This window comes from Staurois parvus, unplaced genomic scaffold, assembly GCF_062004578.1.
Source record: "Staurois parvus isolate SC_StPar_1 unplaced genomic scaffold, SC_StPar_1.0 ptg000751l, whole genome shotgun sequence".
Taxonomy (NCBI): domain Eukaryota; kingdom Metazoa; phylum Chordata; class Amphibia; order Anura; family Ranidae; genus Staurois; species Staurois parvus.
The window spans coordinates 1,766,305-1,783,340 of record NW_028318547.1 but is presented as its reverse complement, the minus strand read 5'-3'; positions in this window follow the sequence as shown (position 1 = coordinate 1,783,340).

Sequence of the window (17,036 nt, the reverse complement as noted above, 5' to 3'; positions counted from 1 at the left end):
GGAAAACAATGAATTTAATTAATTTTGGAATAAGGCTATAACATAACAAAATGTGGCAAAAGTTAAGCGCTGTGAATACTTTCTTGATGCACTGTATGCTATATGTCTTTTAACTGAAGTGTTTTTAAACTGTTGTAATAAAGATATGTAAATGTTTTTTAACATTTTTTGTTGTGTGTATATTTGACCATTGGAGGTGTGTTTAAAGTCCCATCACATGTATTCTTCTCTTTTGTTGCACAAATATGGTAAAGGGGACAGAAGGGCACCACAAACTTTCATTTTCATCTCCAATATGTTCACTTTTTGTCTTTCCTGAAGTTTTAGAAACTTAGAAGATCTCAAGGTCTCAAGCCTGCCAAATAACATCCTAAACAACCATCGTTTTTTTTATAGAATATGCAGTGGCTCCACATCCTTGATAGAATTGTCCCATTCCATTCTAACAGCTGTAAAACGTTTATATGCCATCTACTTGAATTTGGAAATTTGCACTTTCCATTACTACCCAGAGGTCATTATTATAAATACTATTTGAATAACCTAAGATAGAGTCTGATATCGCAGTTCCCATTTTGCTGCCATAAACTGGTACAATGAGTTTATAATTGACACATTTCCACCTTATTTTCCATCACTCACAGTCTATATTGCATACTGTACTTTAAAGGACTATTAGTGTACTATGATTCTTCAGTTCACATGGGATACCACATCATGGAATAGTCATGAAGGAAAAATAACTTTTATCTTATGTATAAATAAACAGTTGGAAAGGTGTGTTTCTTATAAACTTATATAAATATACTTGTCTCCATCAAATGAATATTAAAAAATCGAACAGTAAAATTGACATAGAGCATTATTCTTTTTCCTGTTATGTCATAAGTGCTTGCCTGTTGTTTGTATATAATTGGAATTTTAAGTTTTCTGGGGTTTACAACCCTTGATTCATTCAAGGGGTTTCAGCTTCAAACTTTTGTCCAATATGTATCAAATTCATTGATATTTAAAAAAGAAATGTTGGGGACGCATGCACGGCTGGCTCCGGGGATGGACGCTCACTGAAGAGAGCTCCGTCCACCCGCCAGCATGACATCGGCACATTACGATCCCAGGGATTATAAATAAGCTCATAAGAGCCATTAACCCCTCGCCATCTGAACTGGCTATGACCCGCAGGAGGAAAACGCTGGGTCATCCTGGTAAGATGACCAGCTTCTTCCCAGCGCTCGGCCCCTGCATCCAAGTTGGCGCCGGCCCCCTGCAGAACGGCTTGTCTGCCCAGCAACAGCAGCAAGGGGAGACCACAGACCACCAGGCAGCATTCCATCCGGACCCCAGACTGAAGGAATCGCCTTATCCAGGGAATCCTGGTGAGTCCTCTCCCCCCCCGTCTCCCACATCCAGGCCCAGACTGGACACAGGATCACCCCTTGACAGACAATAATCTTCTCTTTCAAATACTATCCTATCTGGTAATGCTCCATCTTTAATTGAATCCTATCCTGCTTCTGACCAACCTATCATGGAGATTTCCATGAAGAAATTCTCCTTTCTCTGAGACAAACACTACATCATGACCTGATGGCATCATTATCCCAAATTTCAAATACTGTCAAAAATCAAGAAAAACGCATCCGCCATATCGAGAACAAACTAGGGGAAATGTGTACCGAACATAACGATCTTATAGATGCACACACAGACCATGAGACAGACATCGAACAAATCAGGCTCAAACTGGCAGACTTAGAAGATCGTTCCAGACGAAACAACATTAAATTCCGCGGGATCCCACAGTCCATCACCACAGATGCCATAGTCCCATATTTACAACAATATATGAGAAATCTCATCCCCACCCTCACTGACGTGTAATTGGCTATAGATCGGGCAAATCGAATCCCCAAACCATCATTTCTACCTGCGACGGTCCCCAGAGACATATTGGCGCGCATACATTTTTACCACGTGAAGGAAAAAATTATTGCAGCAAGAAATCCGACCTCTATTCCTCCAGCCCAAGCAAACATTAAATTGTTCGCAGACCTGTCCAAAGCCACACTCCAACCGTAAGAAGCTCATCAGCATAACCAAAGCACTACAGAATCACAACATCAGTTATCAATGTGATGTCAGATACCAAGGCAGATTCTACACAATTAAATCCCTAGAGGCAGACATCAAACTATTGAAATCGTGGAGCATAATACTGGCAGATTCCCACCAACCAGTGTCCAACCGGCCGCAACAGATGGAAGCAGAATGGTCATAGCCTCCTCTCAAGCACTCAAGTATATTACTTTCACGCCCAATTCCCTGGGCACCACTCTCTAACACACAAGCTGGCAATTGGCCCCTGATCGAACATATCGATCGTCCAAGTTCGTCTCAACCATGAGTTCTCGAAAGAGCCATGCTTTCTCAAGCCTCCACTCTACAAAGTAGCAGATACTGCTACACATATTACCGTATTTTTTGCTCCATAAGACGCACCTGACCATAAGACGCACCTAGGTTTTAGAGGAGAAAAACAAGAAAAAAAATATTCTGAACCAATGGACTGCAGACACAATACAGGAGATGACCAGAGACTGCGGACGCAGTACAGGGGATGACCAGAGACTGCGGACATAGTACAGGAGGTGACCAGAGACTGCGGACACAGTACAGGAGATGACCAGAGACTGCGGACATAGGACAGATGACCAGAGACTGCGGACATAGCACAGGAGATGACCAGGGACTGCAGACACAGTACAGGGGATGGCCAGAGACTGCGGACACGGTACAGGGGATGACCAGAGACTGTGGACACGATACAGGAGATGGCCAGAGACTGCGGACACGGTACAGGGGATGACCAGAGACTGCGGACACGGTACAGGAGATGACCAGAGACTGTGGACACGGTACAGGAGATGGCCAGAGACTGCGGACACGGTACAGGAGATGACCAGAGACTGCGGACACGGTACAGGAGATGACCAGAGACTGCGGACGCAGTACAGGGGATGACCAGAGACTGCGGACATAGTACAGGAGGTGACCAGAGACTGCGGACACAGTACAGGAGATGACCAGAGACTGCGGACATAGGACAGATGACCAGAGACTGCGGACATAGCACAGGAGATGACCAGGGACTGCAGACACAGTACAGGGGATGGCCAGAGACTGCGGACACGGTACAGGGGATGACCAGAGACTGTGGACACGATACAGGAGATGGCCAGAGACTGCGGACACGGTACAGGGGATGACCAGAGACTGCGGACACGGTACAGGAGATGACCAGAGACTGTGGACACGGTACAGGAGATGGCCAGAGACTGCAGACACGGTACAGGAGATGACCAGAGACTGCGGACACGGTACAGGAGATGACCAGAGACTGCGGACACGGTACAGGAGATGTCCAGAGACTGCAGGCACGGTACAGGGAATGACCAGAGACTGCGGACACAGTACAGGAGATGACCATAGACTGCGGACACAGTACAGAGAATGACCAGAGACTGCGGACACAATACAGGGAATGACTAGAGACTGCAAACACAGTACAGGGAATGACCAGAGACTGTGGACATAGTACAGGAGATGACCAGAGACTGCGTACACGGTACAGGGGATGACCAGAGACTGCGGACACAGTACAGAAGACCAAAGATGGCAGACAGTGAAGGGGATGACCAGAGACTGCGGACATAGTACAGGGAATGACCAGAGACTGCAGACAGTACAGGAGATGACCAGAGACTGCAGACAGTACAGGGGATGACCAGAGACCGCAGACAGTAAAGAAGATTACCAGATACTGCGGACCTTTGGGGAGGGAGGGGGAACGGGTACCTGAATTTGACAGGTACCCGCTCCCACTTCCACGGAGTTGTCCTTCCTTCTTCCCGCGGCGGCTTCTATGACAGCCGGGTGCCCACTGCGTATGCGTGAGAAGCGCTGCACTTTGTGAATGGCCCGGAGCCTTTTGGGACCGACCATTCACAAAGCGCGGCGCTTCTCGCGCATGTGCAGTGGGCACCCGGCTGTCACAGAAGCCGCCGCGGGAAGACTGCAGCACTGGAGCGAGGAACAGGTAAGGTCCTGCAGGAGAGAAGAGCTGAGCGGCCGGCCCGATATTCTGACATGGTGGCGGCAGAAATACCGGACCAACTGCTTTACATTCGCTCCATAAGACGCACTGACATTTTCCCCCCTTTTTTGGGGGGAAAAAAGTGCGTCTTATGGAGCGAAAAATACGGTATTAGCGTTGTTTGCAAGTCTTTTTTACCCCTGTTTCTACCCTTGTTTATACCCCAAGCTACCAGTTATCAGTCGCTAGAACTGCCCCTCTTAACAACCCCCTCCACACAACTGAACACTCAATCCACAAAAATAACAATCCCTTGCTCACAAAACCTGCACACCTGAGGGTCCATCACCTCCACCATGAGAAAAACCACTCCTCTTCACAGCTTCTGAATCACCACAGCTATGGAATTCAAACCATCTACAATCAACAAAATGATAACTATATCTTCACTAAATGTCCGAGGTCTCAACTCCCCCTTCAAAAGGTCCCTGCTTTCGAGAGAAGTCCGCACCATTCAACCTGACATCGTATTCCTACAAGAGACCTGTAACAGCGTATACCCAGAGATGGACGTGGTTGAACCATTTTGGCTTCAACCTCCATCTTGGCAAAGGGTTTAACCATCCTGACAAATATATTTCTCCCTCATTCTTATCCCCTCCCTTTCTGAGAGTCCCAGCAACATTTCGCCAGTGTGTATGTGTGTCACAGAAGGGTCATAGGAGCTATAAAGCTGGGGGCCTCCCTATCCATAGAACCTGCAAATTGTAACACCTCGTAAGAGATAAGGCAAGCTTTCCCAGGAGTTGAAAGAGATTCCAACCTAATAAACCTAACTCAGAGTATGTGACAGAATCAACACTTTTCAAATCCATTTTTTCCCTATGTCTCATATCTTGGAATATGAGAGACTTACATAAAAACCAGACATATCGTCAGATTGGCTAAGAAAAGACGGACAATTTGATGAGTCACTTGCCTTGTCTCGAATACATAGGAAAGCAGAAAAATAGATCTCGTGAACCGTTCAGTATAGAATTACATATTTCATCTCTAATCAATCCTCAGACGTGTCTGCATAATAATCTACCCGCGGGTGGAATGTCACTTGTGCATAGGAAAGGTTATGAGCCCAAATATGAATTACACAAGATTTTGGCTCTAGTTTAGGTCGACACCCAGACCTCCATGCCCTACACGGGGTATTGTTCCTTGACGTCAGAGACACCCCCTGCTGGGGAACTACAAATTGGGCTGTCAGGCCTATGAGAAGTTTAGTTGAAGACGTCTCCCATTTTAACATCAATACCACCTGGGGAGACCCGTGCCCTTTTGCTCTGAAACTTGATCTGCTAACCCAGGACTTTGCTAAGTACCTTAACCCTTTCACTTCTTTCTGATATCTCTTTGCTGTGCTGTTGGTCTCTGTATGTTTATATATATATCTTAGTTACATCTTTTCTGTAAATATTTTTATTGCACCCGTTTGACCCGTTTGACCTTTAAGTAATAAATCTTTCCTTCTGAAAGTGTTGAACTGTTTCTATAGCGCTTTATTGCAATTTGCGAATCCCTGCCTCTAAAGAGATGCTACTATGTGTGTTTAACCCTCTGCATAATCAGCCTGCAGTGACCGTATTATGCAGACGATTATCTCAACCATTATAGTGTTTTAGCTGATATTGCCGAGTTTCCTCTTTCTCTGTACAAAAAGGAGGTGGTGGCAGTGTGAAGGGTTAATTGCATAATTAACCTGACCCAGTAACAATCACTCAGGCTGCCGGTACATCGATTGTGGTCCAGTTAGCTGGAAAATCGTGGTGCAGGGTGCAGCTGGGTGTGGCATGGTTACACACATGACATCACGGTTTTAGATCGGCTAGTCCTTCGATCACGAGTTTGGTGAGAAGGGCTTTGGTCTGACACTGCGATCGTGACAAGACACACTTCGCTTCATCCAAAATCCCTAAATTCAACATTCCTCAGTTCTCCACAGTATATATGGCAACGAATCCTAAAAAGAAAAACGGCGTCACTACAACCATAAGAGACTCCCTGAAGTTCCAATTTATTTTGGCAACAGCGGACCCACAAGGTCGCTGCCACATATTGATCTGCAAAATCAACGAAACTACATATACATTGGTCAACATCTATGGTCCTAATACCAATCAAATCCAATTCTTCAACAAACTTAACTCCACCATAAATAAACACAGAAAAGGCAGACTACTTATCGGCAGGGACTTTAACATTATCGGTAATCCTCTTCTGGACTCCTCATCCAACAAAAGATCTTCAAAACAGACCTTCAACCAATTTCTTCATTCTAACGATCTCTATGACATCTGGAGATGCCAGCACAGTACAGAAAAGGACTATACCTACTATTCTCCATCCCACTCATCCTACTCTAGAATCGACTTCTTCATCACCGATAAATGGACGCTGCAACACATCACCTCCTCCAAGATTGGTACTATTACTTGGTCAGACCACGCTCCGATCACAATCTCTCTTGACAGCAAACAACATTCGTCGATACCCCGTTTATGGCAACTGAACGCGTTCCTGCTGAAAAACCAAGACTACAAACAACAGATAATAGATGCACACAGAACATTCTTTGAATTTAACGATACTCCTGATATATCCATAACCACTCTGTGGTCAACATATAAATCATACATGAGAGGTAATCTGATACAACTAAACGCCCGCATCAACAAACACAGAACCCAACAAATAGATAACCTCCTAACATCAATCAAAACAAATGAGGAAAAAAACTAAAAATCTCAAGACCCAACAATCTCTGCGTCTTTGACAGCAGATAGAAATAAATTAAGATCTCTTCTACTCCACAAATATGATCTAAATCTCCAAAAAATTAGAGCAAAATTCTACTCTCTAGGTAACAAAGCCAGCTCATTGTTAGCCAAATCGGTAAAACAAAAATGGCTGAAATCCAAAATAGCCTCATTTAAACACCCATCTACGAATAGACTAAGCACAAACCCGCAAGACATAGCAAACCCCTTTGCAGTATACTATCAAAATCTATATAACCTTAAAAATGACCCTGACACCATTCAACCAACAATCACATCCATACAACAATTTCTCCAAACTACCAATCTCCCTCAGCTATCCTCAGACCAACTTGGCTCCATTTCTACCCCAATATCACCCAAAGAAATAGAAACGACCATTAAAACACTCCCAATTAATAAATCACCAGGAAACGATGGATATACTGACAAATACTATAAACACCTTACCACAGAACTGTCATCACACCGGACCAAACTCTTCAATCATGCTGCCACCACAGGCTCATACCCCAAAGACATGTTGCAATCTATCATAATGACAATACCAAAACCAGGCAAAGACCCCAACTCATCCAAAACTACAGGCCAATTCTGCTACTCAATACCGACATAAAACTATACGCGAAAATCATATCCCGAAGAATTCTCCCTTACCTACCCACCCTAATACACCCGGATCAAGTAGGTTTCATCCCAGGTCGCTAAGCACCTGATGCTACCAAAAGAATTATATTCCTCCTACACAACTTAGAAAGTACTAAGGCCCCCTCCTTACTCCTATCTTTGGACGCAGAGAAAGCATTTGACCGGATACATTGGCAATTCATGCAACTCACACTTCAAAAATTTGGCGTCACAGGTTGGTGAATATGATGAAAGCCATCTTGTCATTATATTCACACCTATCCGCTAGAGTTCTGACAGATGGCACATTATTTGATCCCTTCGACATCTCAAACGGTACAAGACAAGGCTGCCCACTCTCCCCGATAATATTTGCATTGCTTATTGAACCACTAGCTTACAAACTCAGAGAGGACAGAACATTTACAGGAATCGATATAATATTAATGTTGACCAACCCAAAAAAATCCCTGCAAACGATTCACTCACACCTAAATACCTACTCAACAGTTTCATACTACAAACTTAATGAACCCAAATCTTCCATACTTAACCTTCACATCTCAGCCCAACTCCAAACACAACTAGCCAAACAATTCCCATTTTTATGGGAAACAAACAGCATTCCTTACTTAGGAATCAGACGCACACCAACGACAGACCATCCATACAAACCAAATCAAAAAATATTGCTAGAAACTATCCCCCGAGAACTAAACACTTTACGCACCTCAGAACTCTCTAAACTAGGCTGAGTGGCGACACTAAAAATGTATATTTTACCCAAAATCTTGTACATATTCCGCACACTCTCCTTACCAATCCCTACTTCATTCTTCTCTAAACTACAAACAATCCTCACAAAGTTCCTATGGAACTCGAAAAAACCGAGATGTACCACCAATCTTCTAATACGACCTACAACTAAAGGACTGAGGACTCCCACACCTCAAATCTTATTACACAGCTACTCTTTTAGACCAATTATATTTCTGGTGGAATCCTTCGAAGGAAAAAATTTGGTCCATAATGGAAACCCTCTCTTTCCAACCACTTAAACCCCAAAATATACTCTTGACCCCACCGTGCAAACAAATAGAACCCCAACTAAAACATCCCTGCATTCAAGCCTCCCAAACTTGGCAGGACCTCCTATACACTAAATTCAAAGACGTTAAACATATACATACTCCAGCCAATATATTACACCTCCTCATTCCCTCATTAGACCTATCCCAATGGACAAAACAAGGAATAACCAACATAACAGACCTTTATATCAATCAATCCTTATACCCCTTCCAAATTCTCCAATCCAAATATAATATCCCTACTACTGAAAATGTTACATACCTAAGAATCGCTCATTGTCTACAAACAACTAGCTTACCCCACAGCACTATAATACCAATTACAGCCTACATCTTCTTCACCAAACCTTAATACCTAGGTAAAGGTATATCCACTTTCTATACACACCTCATAAACTCACAATTCACTCTACAAACAACCTCCCTAACCAATTGGGAAAAAATCCTATCAGACCAAATAATTTTAAAATGCTGAGAAAATACCTTCCACATCACCTATAAAGCTCAAGACAAGAGCGAAAACGATTTCTCCTGCGCTCTGGGACCCAGGCCGGTGGTGAGTAGGTGGAATTAGGTAGAATTAGAATTAAAAACTCCAGAGAAGCAACCACCGGAGTATCCAAGGTCGTGCAGCTCCAAACCAAGACTGGGGAAGCCCGAACAAACTGCGAAGTGAAACAACAAGAAGCGCACCAACCTTGTGCATTACCTCAATAACCAAAATTTATTAAATGAAGGAAAGGTACTCACAAACAGCGAATAAAAACAGGCATGTAAGTCCACCCAGGGACTTCAAAGGTAAGAGGCCAGCGCGAATCCCATCATGGGTGTAGGTACTCAGTCCAGCTGACGCGTTTCGAAGGTCATGCCTTCTTCCTCACTGCTCTGATGAGGTGTTGGTCTTGTTTAGCAATATCATCAGAGGTATTCGTGTGCATTTGATGAAGGAGTTTGGGGAGTTAGGGGGGTTTTGGTGGAGAGGTGGGGGAAGATAGGATTGGGGGAGGAGGGATATAACTGGGTAATTGAGGAGATACCAGTCTTGGTATGGGATGTGATTTCATCTCATGAAATGTCATCAGGGTTTTACATAACATTTTGGGTGATTTAGCCATCGGGTCCACTGGATATTGAATTTGTGATAGGAGGAAGTGTTAATTGCGGATAGTTTTTCCATTTGACATTGAGTGTTAAGGTCTGTAATTAATGAAGTGATTGAAGGGGTATTGTTTGTATTCCATAATCTAGTAATATTAATTTTGGTGGCAAAGAGTATGTGGGTAATAATTGTTCAGGAATGGGAAGGGAGTTTCTCTATTCCAATGTGTAGGAGTTCTAATGAGGGGTTCGGGAATTTAGTTCATTTCAGAGATTAATTGGAACGTAGTATTCCAAAAGGATCAAAGTGACTTGCATGACCACAGAATATGAATTGTTGAGCCTGGCTCACCACAATGTCTCCAGCATGTAGGAGATTGTTTCGGGTAATAGATGGAGAGTTTGACCGGTGTCAGGTACCATTGGTGGAGTATTTTTAGATATGACTCGCAGTGGGAGCTGCATCAGGTAGCTTTATAGGTGAAGTGAAACAACAAGAAGCGCACCAACCTTGTGCATTACCTCAATAACCAAAATTTATTAAATGAAGGAAAGGTACTCACAAACAGCGAATAAAAACAGGCATGTAAGTCCACCCAGGGACGGAACCACAACAGAAATGATCAACCATATTTTGTCTATTGCAATATTGTATGATTGAACCATATCTCTTTTCCCTGTTTTTCCCTGTTTATCTTTGAAAAACTCAATAAAAATATTGAAACGTAAAAAAGAAATGTTCCACATGTTTGGGTCTCATGCTTTTATTTTGCCATCCAGCACAGCTGAGGCCACCATTGCTATTTTTATTTTTCCCTGTATGTATGGGTGGGCAATTCAAGTACAACCTGGTTCATCCTTTTGCTAGTAAGATCCATATTATAAGCAAAACAATGACTAGCAATAAATCAGCATTGTTTGATTGGTACATTTTTTAGATTTGCTGCTAAATGGCATGGGACAGCTTGGAGACTGATAAATACAGAGTCTCATATGTGTAATAATTTCTATTTCTTAACAGAGGGGTTTAACAATACTTTGTATACAAGAAAAGTGCTAATTCCTCCTATTTCTTTATGGCTGCCAACCAATGGCTCCTGCTACCTCTTATCTAATTGTGGCGCAAAGTACCTAAAAAGACTAAAAGAACCACCCCTTTCTCATCTCCTCTGTTTTCCTTGTCCTTTTCGGGATAGGATAGAAAAAACCTTTGCTTAGTAAACATTAAAGTTTGCATCCTGATCTGTTTAGACCGGATTCAGGAATTCTGAAAAATGTGTGTATTCAAGCGGTACTAAACTCAAAATCAAAAAGGTTTTCTATTGCAACTTGCCAATCAGTAGATGTGGTAGCTGCATCAGTTTTCTTTTGTTCGGTTTTTCACTTGATAACCAGGCCAGTAGTACACTATTATTAGTGGAATATAAAGAGAAAAAACCCCTGCACTTAAATGGATAATCCCTAACCTAAGCTGCTCACTCTCTCTTTTTTACCAAAAGTGATCAAAACCTAAAATGAATAAATGCTGTAGCGCTAAATAAATACTAATGTACAAATGTTTGTGCACGAAATAGTGGATTTAAGTGGAAATTCATTCAGATTGAACATTTATGATTCATTACTTACTGTGTGTTATATAGTATTGTGCACTTGCACTTGTGTGTTTTTATATTAGTTGTGTTCCCTATCAGGGAATCACTTGTTTCACTTTTACTTGATCTCTCATACTGGGGATATATATGTTTTTGGGGGGTTCACTTAATAGGTTTGTGAAGTTTTCACTTGTTTGCGTTATACATGTCAATATTGATTTATTGCATTTATTGATTTATATGCATTAGTATTTATTTAGCGCTACACCATTTATTATTAGTGGAATAACGTCCTTACAGGATGTCTCCAACTTACAAGCTGACCTGAATGCACTGTTTAATTGGGCAACTATGTGGCAAATGAGGTTTAATGTTGATAAATGTAAGGTTATGCACTTTGGGGCTAAGAATATACATGCATCATACAAACCAGGGGGGGTACAACTGGGGGAATCAATGGTGGAGAAGGATCTGGGAGTTCTGGTAGATCACAAGCTTAATAATGGCATGAAATGCAAAGCTGCAGTTTCTAAAGCGAGCAAAATCCTTTCTTGTATTAAAAGAGGTATAGAGTCCAGAGAGAGATATCATATTACCCCTGTACAAATCATTAGTAATACCTCATCTGGAATATGCAGCTCAATGTTGGGCACCAATTCACAAAAAGAACATTGGGGAACTAGGGAAAGTACAGAGAAGGGCAACCAAACTGATAAGAGGCATGGAGGAGCTCAGCTATGAGGAAAGATTAGAGGAGCTGAATTTATTCTCTCTTGAGAAGAGGAGGTTAAGGGAGGATTTTATCAACATGTATAAATACATCAGTGGTTCATATTGTGAACTCAGGGTAGAGTTATTCACCTTGAGGTCATCACAGAGGACAAGGGGGCACACTTTACGTCTGGAGGAAAAGAAATGTAATCTCCAAACACGGAAAGGTTTCTTCACAGCAAGAGCTATGAAAATGTGGAATAGACTCTTTTGAGAGTTGGTTCTGGCCAGATCAGTGGATTGCTTTTGTAAAAGGCCTGGATTCATTTTTGGATACACAGAATATAACTGGATACTAACATTTATAGGTAAAGTTGATCCAGGGAATATCAGATTGCCTCTTGGGGGATCAGGAAGGAATTTTTTTCCCCTGCATGAGCAAATTGGATCATGCTTTGCTGGTTTTTTTTTTTGCCTTCCTCTGTATCAACTGTGGGTGTAGGATTATAACTTTTTTTTTTTATGTTTGAACTAGATGGACTTTTTGTCTTTTTTCAGCCAGACTAACTATGTAACACACCTCCTGTATTAGAGTGCCTCCTCCCTGGATAAATGAACACAGGGGGCACCTTTGGGCAGCAACGTTGTCAGTCTGGGGGGGTGGGGAGTGTTAGATGTACTAGTAAACTTTAATACACCAACACATTGAAGCCAAACTCCAGCTAATACTTTACAGTCAGTTACAGCAAACAGTTTTTTTGCCTTTGGGATAAATATTTTATACAAATAAATAAGAGCTGATATTAGTAAGCACCACTGTAAGTGTTAAATGGTTTGTCTAAATAAAATCTAAAAAATGCAGCCATCACATCTAAGAAATGGTAAGCTGCAAAATAATAACTGCTTTTGGGTGTAATGCCATTTTCAGTTCAAAGCAGGACCAGTACACAGGGATCAGGAAGGGCAGCTACTCCTGGTGCAGGGTTTTCATGTCGGGGATGGGGGGGGGTGTACTGTATGTTTGCTCTACTCAAAATCTGTAAAACATTTGTAGCAGTGGGGTCTCCTATGCTGAGTATTATAATGCCCACTGCCACATGCCACATGACACATGGGGTTGTTTTTGCTCCCACTGACATATACTCTGGATTAATATTGCGGCAACTGACATCAATGGTGAGGACTAATGCAATGCCCACTGACACCAATGCTGGGGGATATTATTGCATGTACTGAAACCAATTCTGTGGGTTATGATTGTGATTACTGACACCAATGTTGAAGGTTATTATTGCTGTTGCTGACACTAATGCTAGAGGTTATTATTTTGGTCCTTAACTCCAATACTAGGGATTATTATCGGGGACATTAACAACCTGACTTACTTTACTACTACTTTCTCTTCAGTGTGTCTTGTTGGTACATTGAAAAAAATGCATCAGGACTGACATTTCAGAGCATTACAGCCCACTTATTTTGAATAGGTTGCCTAACTTACCACAATGCCCATAATGTATGGAAAGTGGGAGTGGCAGGTCCTCTTTGGAGGCCCACTATCATTTTCAAGTATACCACCACTTCTCAAGCTGTCTAAATGTTCTGTGACCTGTTAGAGCCACCTTGTTGTTCTTCCTTCTCTAACTTTTTTTCATTCTATCTGTGCAGTCAGCTATTCTGAGGCAGACTTGTTGATAAGGTTTCACTTTGAATATCCAATAATTTTTTAGGGATTTTTGCCAGTATTTGGTATTGTAGCATAATGTGTTTTGCATACATTCCAAATAATGTTCCCTGTAAGTGTAGGTTGTAATATTACAATCATTCTCTTTTATATTTGGATTAAGTAGCCAGTTTAAATCATTCCTGTGGCATCTTGTTTTGTATCAGTACAGTAGTGCAGATGAATATTTTATATAAATTAAGCAGAAATTTCACTGTATATGGCTACAAATATCTGTTTATCTCTGGCAGCCAAACTATAAGAATTTAGGTAAAATGTTGTTCAAAAAATAATAAAATAATATAATGAGAGGCCAAACAAGCTTTTTGTTTAACTTATTAGGATTGGTAGACAAGCTGCAGTGTTTCCATTAGCTAATCTAGAACTGAAAAGACAATGTACAATCTGATACCTTTTTTATACAAAGGCCTTTTCTTCTTTTTCTATGTTGTTTTCAGTGTATTTTATCAACAGATTTATGCAAAGTGACTAAATTAGTTACAATGAAAATGTAGCAAATATCTTGATTATTATTATTATTTTTATACAGGATTTATATAGTGCCAATGGTTTGCTCAATGCTTTACAAAATAACGGGAGACAATACAGCAACAATACAGTTCAATACAAGAGGGTTAGGAGGGCCCTGCTCCTTGAGGCTTACAATCTAAGAGATTGCCTAAGCATACACCCTGTTATTCCATTACAAACCTAAATCATCATTGATGCAGACAAATATTTCCTAAAATCACATAAATAGATAAATGGAGTATTGTTGGGATTAGTCAAGGGGTTTTATTGCAGTATCCAAGACTTTCTATTTACCCATGGTGCTGCTCACCTACCTTCTCAGTTTTGACATGCTTGAAGCACCCCACTCTGAAAATACACTAAGAGTTGGGCTGACACAAGTTTACTTACAGATAAACAAGATCTAGTGCTACCTCACTCACACTACTGAGTTGGAGAGGGGGTTCGGGGGAGTCCAAATGAATGTCAGGGCATAAAATCCAGGAGCTTATAAACATTTTTGAGCCACCAATGCAGTGCAGTGCAGTTTTTTTTTGTTTGTTTTGAATTTTTTTGGAGAGCAGCTGTTTTGCAACATATAATTTGCAACCTCAAAGCAAATGCTAAGAAAAGGTGTCAATTCTGGGGTTCAGCTTACCTCTTAAGGCAGTGTAAAGTGCAGGAGCCCTGGGCAACCAATCATTTTTCATGTAGTTTGTCTTGTCAGTGCAATAAATAAATTCTGGCTGTTATGGATTACTGCATCTTGCACTCTGCACTACCTATTTAAAATACGCTGTTAGTGTAGTATTTATGAATCCCATAGGACCTAAAATGAACCCTTTTTACCACACACATTTAATTGCTTGGAGTATCCCTCATGCGTGCTTGCTGGAAGTTATGATAATTAGGAGGTTGTTCACAACAAAGGTCATATTGTGAATTAAAATGGGTCAACTGACAGTGTCTTTAAAACCAAGACAAAACTCAGTGTTTGAGGAAATGCTTTTGCCTATTAAAGTTCCTGCCTTTTCCATCCTTCACACACTGTCTATTCTTGGCATTTCCGACAACAACTCAACTATTGACGTCAAAATTACTCAACTGCTGTTTTCAGGAAAAAGATGATTTGCGTTTGAATAGAAAGAAATTTTAGAGTATCCCAAACAAGGAGCATAAGGAATGATGTCTGGAAAGATTTACTAATTGCTTCTCCAGCTACCATCTCTAGGTTATTTGGTAAATCCCTGCCAAGAAACAAGTAATCTTCACTTAAGTATTGTGTATTTTTGTGTTTAAGAGTAGATCCCTGGGTTACCAAGAAATGTGAGGCTTGAAACGTACTGCACAGCTGCTTTGACAACCTTCACAAAGTGAATTCCTTCCTCTCTGATGTATACAACCCCCCTTTCGCTTCCAGTTTCCTGCCCCAAAGGAACCTGTATGCCAAATTCAAAGACTCTGAAAACAATCCTCATGACCTGATATGTTTTTAGAAATCACATGACTGTGTCCTTTCTTCCCACTTCAAAACAATGGCAAAATAAAGAATTAAAGGTAACTCTGTTTAAAACTAGTTGTTACCCTTCATTTGAAAGGACCTATTTCCCACACACACAATAGCATGTTTAAAGTGTGTGACGAAAGAGCATATAATCATTAAGCTAACAAATAAATTCTTTAGGGTCTGTGTCAAGAACTGGCTTTGGGCTTGTGTTGATCAGTTTGATATCAGTTTAAGTTGCTTCTGAGATCATTCAGAATTTACTGACAGGTGCATTAGACCTTCTCTTGACCTGCACTTTACCTGTTTAATGTAGGTTTTGCACTCCCATAGACTTGTATGGGGATAAAAAACTTATCTGACATGAACAAAAGCCTGTCAACACAGGCTTTTAATCTTGAACATAACTGAATGCAGAAGTGATTAAATCATAAAGCCTATGGACACAATGAGATGTCTAAAGAAAACCCCTGGTTGGACAATCTTCTGAGCAATAGTCAACAGTTCAAAGGAATTTTCTTAGATGAGCTTTGTTTTCTGAGATGATGCCAACACATGCAATCTCGTTGCAAAAACATGGAGGTCTGGCCAAAACACTTATTGACATGACATGACAAAAAATAATTTTTTTTTTCTGTATTTCCAAGCTGCCCATTACAATTGACAGTAGCAAGGGTTGGAATAAGCAGTAGGGGTGGTTACTTTTTATTCTTGTGGTTTATGTCTCCATTAAAAAAGAAAAAGCTCTGCAACTATACTGTGTTATAGCATGTCCAAACCCTGTTACTGTCACTTTTGCTGGTCAGTTTCCTCTGCAGGTAATTGGGGGGGAAATGTAAAGACAGACATGCAATATATAAAAAAAATCATATCACAAATAATATATTTGCATGTGTTAATCTTATACAGTTCTCACAGCAACTTTTTTTGCAAAAGAAGTAATTTTAGAAAAAATAATTTGTAATTTAAATCTTCTGGTATTATATATATAATTTTATAGATATTATAAATGACATCTCCTAACTAACTTTACACATTTGTTTTAATAGGAAAATGTTTATTCTTGGATGGCATGTAAAAGTATAATAGGTCACTACTATATATCAACTTGAATATGTATATTTTAAACTAAGTTTAAAATGATAAAATATTGTCATCATGGCATGTCCTTATCCCTCCTAGTCAATCAAGCATTTTTTTAGGAACTACAGTCAAAAATGCCCACAATCCACTTGATACACTCATGCAGTCCCATCTAC